Raw genomic sequence first — 10,990 nt, 5'->3', positions numbered from 1 at the left:
AGTGGTTCATATGGATGGGCTCAGAGCATCTGTGTTTTTATAAGATCTCAGAAGTATATGTGCCATATCTTCTTCTCTTTTATTAACTTGCCCATACACACACACACACACACACACACACACACACCATTACCTTTTACTATTCCTTCTCAACTGAGACTAAAATAATCAAGAGATATTTTTTCATGATTAACAGGCTCAATATTCTCTCACAAGCAGAACTCCTGTAAATAGACCATACATGAAATAGAGGAGAAAATACATTTTATTAGGCATATTGCCTAATATTTTTGGTCATGTTCCCTGAGATTTTTTTAACATGGGCTTGAATAATTCTTTTCTTTTTTCTTTCTCTTTCTTTCAGGGTGATGGATTCGTGGAGCTTACAATCCAATTAAAAAATGATTTTTGTGCAATAACTAAGATAAAATTAATATTTCCATATGAAAGCATGCTCCATCTTAAATGAAAAGTAGGTGATATGCATATGTAGCAAAGAAACCTGAGAGTTTGGAGAGACAGAAAAGGTATTATAAGAAAATATTTACACTGGGACTCTTGGAGATTAAGGAGAAAGTATCCAGAGTACCTGTAGAACATTCCAGGTGGAAGGAAGGACTGGTCCTGAGGTAAAGAAGGGCATGGCTCCTTTTGCTTGCTCACATGAGGCCAGATTTCAACATCACACTGAGAGATTGGTATGACACACATCTCCTTGGGTCACAATCCTTTCTTCTAGTTGCTTTTAATTGTCCTTCTTTGTCAGTGAATCAATATAAAACCATGGAGTGATTTTAAGCAAGATGACAAATTTGTATCTGATATGCCACCTAGAGATAAGAAGGTAACAGCTATTGAAGGTTATTACTCCTGGGTTCTTGGCATTAGCTCCCTAACAAATGATGACACTGTCAGCTAAAACTGCTAGAAAAGGTACCAATCTTGGATTGGATTTACTCTGGAAAGCCTCTATGCTTTCTAAATGAATACATCAAATAGGCAGAGAACTGTCGGGTACTATACCTCAAGTCTGGGGCTTGAGGGACAAGTAGAGAATAGAGAAGCAAACTCCTAAGTGAGTGTTGTATAGCGATCAGCAAAGTCTAGGGCACACAGAAGGGCTTGCTGTGGCATCTTCCCATCCCTGAGTAAGTCAGAATACAGGAAACTAATGTCCAGTCAGAAAGGGTTAGGACTCTGAGTCCAGATTGCCTTTCTGTAAATTACAGTCTGTTACACATTAGCTGTGCAGCCTCAAGCAATTCAGTCAGCCCCTTAGCTTCACCATTCTTTAACTGATCTAATTAGAACTAATAATACTTACCCCCCAGGGCTTTGCAAGTATTAAATAAAATGGCAAAGTCCTAAGAACAGTGTGTCCACATAATGAGCACTTGCCAAATATTAGTTGTTTCTTCTATTGCTTCTTAATTATTACTAACATCATCATCATCTATCATACCCATTGTTATAAGGTGATTATGCAAAGGAGACAATTAAAAAGATGCCAAATAGATAGCCAGGCAGGGTATGGTGTCATGGAGAGAGGAGCTTGGAGAAAGATGGTGTGGCCAGTGACGTTTAATTTTGCCCAAATATCAGCGAAGATGTAAACTAGGAAACCAATATTATAGAAACTACAAGATGTAGATTACTTGTTGCCTTAGACTGTTATTTTGAAAGATCTAAGCATAAGCGGGGCTGAGAAGGAGATAGAGAGGTTGAAATTGAGAAAAGCAAGCTAAAAAGAGAAGGCAAGCAAAGGCTGGTGACGTCTAAGAAATCAGGAAGTGGCCTGTCCCCAAAGCCCCAGAGCTCAGACTGAGCCAGTGTCTTAGAAGGGAGGAGAGGCATTTCAGTGTAACAGTGGGGAAAGCAAAGAGGAAGGCCTTGGGAAATGCTCTACTCATGGGAGGCTGACAGGTTTCCCACCCAACAGTTTCTATGTTCTCTTAAAAAAAAAAAAAAGAGAAAATGAGGTCCTTGTTTGAGAAAGGGAATAGGCGCGAAGTGTGTTGTCTCAGGGGAGGTGTGGGCAGAGAACAGCAGAAAAGTAGGAATAGTATAGACACTCTAGGAGGAAATGTGAAACTTTAGTGAGTGAGAAAAGGAGTGGAAGTCAAAATTTGCTAACAGCTGTGGCAGTTGTGGGGAACCTGAACATGGTAATAGAAACCAAATGTGGAATGAGTATGTATCATTTTATGAAGTTTTCTTTTACAACTTGATTTGCTGATAGAAGAACCAAGATAATAAACGTTTGCATCCATCGCGGTTTCAACAGATAGGGATAACAGTAGTAAGAAAGAGAGCTTGAAGTCTTATGAAGTAAGGATGGCTGCTACGCGTGAGGACTACGGGTTAGCGTGGAGGCAGAGAGGAAGGGGTGTTGCTGGTAAATCTGACAAGCACAGTGTAGGAAATGAAGACAAAGTTAGGGTGGAACCAGCCAGCATTGGGGAGAAGCTGGAGACACAGCTTTAAGCTTTTGGCAGGGAGGCGATTATACTCAGGCTGTCTGTCCCTTTCCACGGGCATCTGAGTTCTTTCTCCAGAGATTGCTACTATTTCTACTCACACTGGAGACAGCCCATGTGAATAACCCAAGCACAATGCCTTTGTAGCCACTGAGTTTCCTCCATAGTGACACTGCTTACTGTCAAAATAAATAAATAAATAAATAAATAAATAAATAAATGACTCATATATGCCTTTCTCACTCCCCTTTCTTTGCCTCTAGGGATCTAATTTTGGTGCCAACTACACACACAAAAAAATTCATTTTTGGCTCTTCTCTATGAAATCTAATAATCTGTTCCCCGTTCATCGCCTTCCTTTAAGAGAGAGTGGAATGTGAGAAGCAAAGAAGCAGAGAGGAAAATTTAGGTGCAAACATGACTTTAAAATGACAGCATGTAGGAAAAGCTATGAAATAATTGTTCAAAGGGCGCACAAAGCCTATGGGCAGTAAAAGATGAAATGTTGGAGGTAGCGACAGAAAAAAAACTGGAAAACTAGGATCCAAGTGAATCAAGTTGACTTTTTCATTCTATGCTCCTTGGTTCAGACATAATTATATGGGCAGTAGGGGAATATTAAGAAAATTTTAGCAGAGAAGTGACATGAAGATTGTGCTGTTTTAGGAAGATGAATCTGGCCTAATTCTGAACGTACTGAATATGGCTAAAAGCTTTGCATGCAGTTGGGAGAATTAAATTTTATCCAACAAACATTTATTTAAGTTTCCTGTGGATATGTAGCACTGCCCTATGTCACCATGCTGCAGACAATCAGTGAGTTCTCTCCAGGTGTAGCAAGAGGCAAATAGGCCATACTTTGTGCTCCTTGGGAGATCATGGTTCCAGTAAGAGTAGCAATGGAGAAGAACCTTGGATATATAGCTCTAATATAAGACATTGTACAAGAGATTTTAAGACAAATAGCCATGACATTTACAGTGAGTTTCAAGGAATAACCAATTAATATCAACTAAAGGTGAGCGTAGGCAGAATGGTTTATAGATGACATGCCAACGCATCTGTAGACTCTACTGCAATTGCACAGTCTGAGGATCTGTCTCACTATGTTGGCTCTGTTTCTTCACAATTAAACTTTATTATACAACCCAACTAGTTTAACAAGAGGGGGGAAAGGTTAAAAGGAAAAAAGAGTGAACCTTCCAGTGTCCGTTCCACAGGACGGGTGCCTAGGTGTCTCTGGCCTGCACACTGGTCCATCCTGTTCAATGATCCTTTTCCTGATCCATGTGAGCTTGAGCTCAGTCTTAACCTGCTGCCCCCTTAGTCCTTGCTGCCTGTCTGTCTCTAACGTGCAAGGGCAGGTCTCCTCCCCCCATGGAGGGTCGATTAGAAACACAATAGTCCAGGTGGAGTCCCCAAGTTTGCTTCCTGAATTCCAGGCCCAGGATGGCTCCACCTAGTCTATCTCAAGGGTAATCTCAGGGAGTACCCATGGTATGTCTAAGGGCAAAGCCCACCAAGACAGCTTTCACCTGTGACAAAGTTTACAATCCTTGTCACATCACCGTTACTCTACGGACTTGCTTTCTAGTGCCCCATCTCAAAGGATGGCATTGTGTGGAGTTTCAGATCAATGGCATGAAGAGTTTGGAAGTGAACCATGCTTAATCCCCTAAAATGTTCTGACTTGAGGGAAATCAGAACTAGCCTGTTGTAGCGATCTGATTCTCCCGGTAATGAGATATTGTTGCTATTGATCCACCTGAAGACAGCATTGATGAGCTGTCCTGCTGGTGACTAGGGAGCAGTAAAAAGAGACAAGAACAAGAGGCAGTGGTGGCCACCAGGAGAGTATGAAATGAAAAGTCCAAACTTCCACACTCCTTGAAGAGATACTAATTGTACCATCTTGGATTGAGGGCTTGGGTAACATGGTATCCTTTCAGTGGGATAAGGCATGAAAGGCCGCTGGTACAGAGAATTGGGCAGTGTCCCTTCCTGACTTGCTTTTTATTCTTGGGCAGATGGTTTTTCTCTGATATACTGCTCTTACCTATAAGTGGAAAATAATAATCCTTGGCCGTTGTTATCACTAACTGGAAAATGAGATCCTCTAGGTAAAGGACTTTGAAGTCATGTGGAGAAGGAAGATCTTACATAAAAGTTTCAGAAAAAAAAATGTGTCAGCATCGACTAACATTCATGAGCATGTGTTCTGCATGGCACCTCATTGCATATCTTGCACACCAGATTAACCAAAACTTCAAATTATCCTCATCTGTGGAGTGGTTATCCATCAAAAATAATTAGTTGTTGAGATGTTATAAATATAGTCATAAGAAAAAAAGATATGATGAAGGAAAGAAAAGAAAAATATCTTTTAATACCTAAACCTCAAGTTTTGGCTCATTTAAAGGTTGTGTTTAGTTTTTACTGTTTATATTTCCTGGGCCTTCATCAATGAGTAAGTAATACCCATAAAGAAGAGGGTGACGATGACTGCAGTAGGTGGTCACCTGCTAAGTGGGAGCCTGTTCCTACTGCAGCAGTGGACAGGAAGCTGCTAGAGCCCAAGAGGGCACTGGAAGGCACCAACAGAAGGAACAAGACCTCAGCTCTTCCCTCACTTGGGGAGGGAAGTTAGCAGGTTTTCAGTGGACTGGTGCCAGGATAAGGCTTGGCCTGGCTACTGATGGAGAGGTGAAGGTTGTATATGGTGTGGAAAAGACAGGGGCTGGGAAAAGGCAACCCGTCTTGCACACACCACAGGTCTTGCTTCCTCAAGAACCTCTTATCTTATGTGTGAGTGCAGTTATTTTCCCAAGAAAATTAAAGTGCCTTATTCAGTTAACCTAAAATTCCCAACTGTGTTCTGCTCTGGGTTACATGTTTTCTCCCCAGGCTTTGGTCAGAGAGCGGAACGTGCCAAGAATGCCAGAGGTGGGATTCCACCACCACCTAGTGGACAGCAGGGTATGGGATGCCTCCTCACCCTTCATCACTCCAGAGAGCTAACTTGGTAGAACACAATTAAAGCAGAAGTTAAGTTTTAAAACCATCTTGCTGGGAGATTTCATTTACCAGTCCGCCAATAGGGTGCATCTTGAACCAGTCCATTGAGCTTCTAAAAACCAGAGTCTACTTTTCTGCAAGGGGTGGGCACATATAATCATGGGATATGTCACATGGCCAACAGAAAGTGCAGGCCTCATCAGAAAACCTAGCTTCACAGTTGAATGTAGTGAGCTCCCTAGTGTGCTGTAACAATTCATTATGGTAGATGCCTATAGTCATTTATGTGTTCCCTGCCATCTTTGTCCTGGCCACTGAGTCACTCTAGGGACTTTTTTTTTTTAAGAACAGATGTAATGCTTGCAGTTGCATATATATAAACAAGTGTATGTTTTTACATATAGTCAAAATGTAACTTGAACTTGATGATTGCCGCCTGCTTGAGGAGCTCACCAACATATACATGAATAGTTGAAGAACATATCAGAATGGGATATGGTCAATGTCATGTGTCAGTGTGGCACGAGTGTCATACTAAGTTTAGTCAGACCCTAGTCTAGTTGCTGCCCTGAAAATATTATTTAGATAGGGTGTGTGTTTTCATTGGTACAGTTGGAGTTAGACTTATTGCTCTCCTTTATGTGGAAGACCTTCATCCACTCAGTCGCCAGTCTTCAAAGAAAAGACTCTGGTGCCTGTACAAAGACATCTCTCCTTACAGATGTTCTTCATGATCCAACTGACCTCTCAGCTCCTCCCTGAAGCTACAGACTGCTCGCTGACCCTCCAGATTTCAGCCTTGTCAGACACTATAATCTCTGCATAAATTAATTCTCTTAAATGTTTCAATAATAAATAATGGGTGGATGTATAAGTAGATAGATGATTGGTGATTAGATAAGATAGATCAGAGGGGGGCGGGAGAAGGAATAGAAAGATAGATTGACAGAACAAGATGATAGGGGCTGTTGAGATGACTCAGAATTTAAGAGCACATACAGCACAGTACCTGAATTACAACAGCCTCTAATTCCAGTGCTAGGAGATTATGTTTTTTCTAGCCTCTGTGGGCATTAGTACATATATACACATCCTCACAGAGACACACATACATACATAGAGTTAACATCTTAAATACAAAACAGATGATAATACACACATGCATATATACATGCATCTATATCCACACATATATATGAAGGATATGTGTGTAGATATCCATATTCTATTGGTCAGAGTCTTTGGAGAATCTGGGTTTGAAATAGAAAACTATTCAAACTATTGCAGGAACACAGTTTTACTCTGAGAGGGACTTCATAATTCACATCAATAGCAACACTTAGAATGATTTCTCAAGAACAGGTAGGTTGAGATTCTCAAGATGAGGAAAAGAAAATTAGTGGGTGTGGCATGAGAGGGGACCATGCTTGAGTGTGCCTAGGTAGCTGTAGGTAGCTCTAGCCCATGGGGCACAAGGTGGGGTGGGCTAGCCACTGAGCTAGAGTGGGACAGGTCACCTAGAAGCAGACCACAAAGGGCTTTGACTGTCAAGAGTCTGACTGTAGTCAGAGGCCCTGTGAAATCTGATGTGAGCATGAAAGATTTGCATGCAGTGAAGGTCAGAAGTGGAAAGTCTGAGCTATACCCATGGCTGCTTGGAATCGACTGCCTAGCTGTATAAAGCACACTACAATTTTTTTACCTCAAATTCTAATAAGAATTATCTGGAGGTGTGAAGACACCACAGTGGGCCACAGAGAAGCCTGGAGATGTGGAAATGAAATCACTCTTCTCTCTGCCTATTCTCTGATTACTAATGAAAGCAAGTGGAGCGTGATGGCTGCTCGCTGGGAAGTTCTGCGCCACCATAGACCTCACTAGGTCAGCATCCACTAGGCTATTTGAATCATCTTGTGCAAATTACTCTAAACCCCAATTTCCTCATTTACAAACTAGGGCTAAGAATAGTCCCTGCTGCCTGGGGCTGTTGAGGGATTAAGGGAGATCAGCCATGCAGAGTGCTTAGCCCAGCACTAGGTACCTAACAAATGCTCACCAAGCATTACTTATTATTGGGATACCGCTACCAAAGCAAGACTCTAACCATGCCTGCTATAAGGATGATATGTTATTTTTAAAATTGGTTTCTATTACCATCCTAATCTTTTTTTTTTTTCAAATAGTCACACCGGTGTGTTGATCAGGAGTATATGCTCTGTCTTTGAAGGTGATCCATTAGGGCACAGCCTGGTTCTTGTTTTACCAAAGGGAAAAGGAAAGAAAGACCCCAACTCTCATGGCATCAGCCAATAATCCGAGGTACCCAGAAGTTCCAAGAACATAGCTCTTATCTACATCAGTGATTACCATATAGCCAGACCCTTGGGGTCCTTCGGGTGTCTAAAGAAATAACCACAAAAGTTCCTAACCAAGAAAACTTGTCCAAGGGGGCTCCACAGTGTGCTTTCCTAATGTCTTTTTCAAAAGGAAACACATTTCTTAAAACCATGACTTTCTCTATCTTCTTATTCCCATCTTTATATCTCTAATCTCTGTAGCAGACCATGGGCAAGAGGTAGAGTGGACAGATAGTTAAATGATGGAGAAGTAGCCTCCATGGGGGACAGTGAGCCTGCAGCGAGCAGGCTCTCATTAATACATCCTGCTTTGCCTCTAGGGCAAGAGTGACAACTGTACAATCGCACTTGTCATCCGCCTAGAAGTTAGTATTGGCGAAGAATTTTTTCTTTCAGCATTAATACTTGTTAATCTTCCTAGGGCAGAGACACATGCTGCTCACCACAGGTGATCAGTCCAGAGATGTTGGGCCGCCAGAGGCCTCCCCCTCATGAAAATAAGGCAAACACGATTATGCTCACACCCATCCCCGCGAACACACATGTACCTCCTCGCACTGTCAAGAGAAATTTCAGACTCTTGCCTGACATTGGGAGAGAAGTCCTAGATGCCTCCATCTGTAGTGGGGATCCCAAAGCCTAGAGGTCAGCTCTCATTGTCTCTTTCCCTTTACGAAGCTTTAAGAGTGTTGAGACATCAACTACAAGAAAGCTGAGAGCCACATTTTGTGCTCAGCTGCACCAGCTCTCATTAGAGCAGCATTTCATGGTGATGGCACATACCTTTAACTCCAACACTTGGCAGGCAGAGGCAGGTAGTCTCTGTGAGTTTGAGACCAGCCTTGTCTACATAGTGAACGTCAAGCCAGCCAGGGCTACATAGTGAGACTTTATCAATAGATGGATGGATGAATAGATAGATAGATAGATAGATAGATAGATAGATAGATGTATAGAAGGATGGATAGGATTTAGACATGTGAGGGTGGGGACAGTAAACAAAAGTAAACAAATAAAAAGACAACAGCAAACAAAAGCAACACCACACCTTACACTGGATCTCTGGAAAGCTGACCAACTGATTAGAACCTCAGTGGTTGTGGGGATGTTGGAATGTTGCCAATCTAAAGTCTAATTTCCGTGTACGTTGGGCTCTATTTACCCCCTTTGATGGCCACTCTTTGCCTACTTTCCTGTTTAGTCTAACAACCTTTGAAGAAAAGTCTAAGAATGTGGTCAGATACCATCTGAGATCTAGAGTTGAGACTTTTCCCTCCCCTGTGATCTGCTAATCTGATAACTTTCTCAATGGATTTATAGCTTCTTTGTTCTGTGACTGTAAAAATTTCGTGAAACTGAGACTGTATTGGAGAATGGAATGGTCTGAGGTTACCTAAATCTCTTAGGTAACCCAAAGCCTAATTCCTAGGCCATTGTTAATCTATTTGACATCATACCATACTTTTTATTATCTTTGAGGTGAGAGTTGTGTTCTTATGTTGACAAACAAGGATGCAAGTCCCATTCCTTTTAGTTTCTTAAGTTTTGGGTTTCATTTGAATGCTGATCATTTTCCAGCATTTTATCTCTATAGTTGTGTGTGTGTGTGTGTGTGTGTGTGTGTGTGTGTGTGTGTGTGTTACACATTCACAATTTCTACATGTTTTGTATAATGGTAGTATTCATTAACTGAGCACCTTTAATCAAAAAGCTAAACTGTCCCCAAACTTGAAGCTTGGATGTTTACATCACCTGCAGAAAATCCCACACTTATTCTTTAGCTACAGATAGAATGCAGTTGCATCTGAGATATAATGTAAAATAACCTTTGTGTTATACATTCAAGACTTATATAAATATAAACTTTGTGGGCCCCACCCCTGAGATATCTCCTCATATGAATGTTCCCAAGCATTCTGGGTAAGGACTACTCGCCTGTAGTGCTAACAACATCCCGGAGAGCCCTGCCTTCATGCTCCCTTCCAGGGAAATGCATCTTCTACTCCTATAACTAATTTATAACGGCAAAAAATCTTTCCAAAGGCCTCCATGGTTATAAATCTATTGAATCCTATTTCTATAAATCCCACAGCCCCAAGGTGGATCCTATTTCATCTACTGGCATCTCTGGTATCTGAATGTCTACCAGATGAAGTCTGGGTTTTGAAAGGTACGGATATTCAGCAAAAGAAAGAAATACAAATCTGGGGTTGTTTCTCTCACCTAGAAATGGCTGAGGCTTTGGAGTGGGCATGGTTCACCCAGCACTTATGGGAGAGAAGACCAAAGGACAAAAGACCTAACCCAGATGGTAGATGCTACAGAGATGGCCCCAAATCTTCCTTAACACATATAGCTAGAATGCAGTTTTCCCACTGAAATAACACTAAATAAGCATAAGCCATAAAAAATTAAAAAGATATTTAAATATAAAAATTGCATGACTCAGCAATCCTTTAAAAAGATATCCAATTATTACTAAAATTGGTGTGTGTGGCATGTGACATTCCCTTTCATCTTAGGAACGAAAATGAAAATGTTCTCTCAGACTCAGCTGTGGAGCCTTTTGAGGATGGCTTTAGCTGAAGAAAGTCACACCCCTTCCCTGGGCAGCCTGCATCTCATGGCTGATCAGTGATTGGGGTACAAAGCTGTAGACTCCTCGTTCTTGTGACATCCCCAAAGAGGCCACTCAGCTTTCTGGCTCCCATAAGGACTGTCTAGGAACTGAGCTACTGAGAGGCTGGCTCAGAGTAAGCAGAAGTGAGAGATTACAGTGTTTATTGAATGGCCATCAGCCTATGAAGATCAGAGAGAGAAGCAGCATACTGGATAGAAATAAAAGTTGCAAGGAAACCTCCAGCCAATTCTCTGGGTACCTCTGTTGGGGTTTGGGCTCATTGCCGCCCAAACAGGCAGACTCATGTACCTCAAAATGTTTATAACCTTTCCTAAGAACCTATTCCTGTTAGACCAATTAAAAGCCAACACACCAGGGCAGAGCAAATGAGGTAGGTGTGGCGAAGCTTCCAGGCTGGTCCGACAGAGAAGTTCTGGGGAAAAGAACAGTCAGGAACAGGAAGAGGAGACAACAAGAGAAGAGGAGAGGAGGAAGGCCGGTGCCATGGGTGAGGTGGATGG

This window comes from Acomys minous, assembly GCF_964271855.1.
Source record: "Acomys minous genome assembly, chromosome: 5".
In the NCBI taxonomy this organism is placed as follows: Eukaryota; Metazoa; Chordata; class Mammalia; order Rodentia; family Muridae; genus Acomys; species Acomys minous.
The sequence above is the reverse complement of the archived record's forward strand: the minus strand, read 5'-3'. Positions refer to the sequence as shown.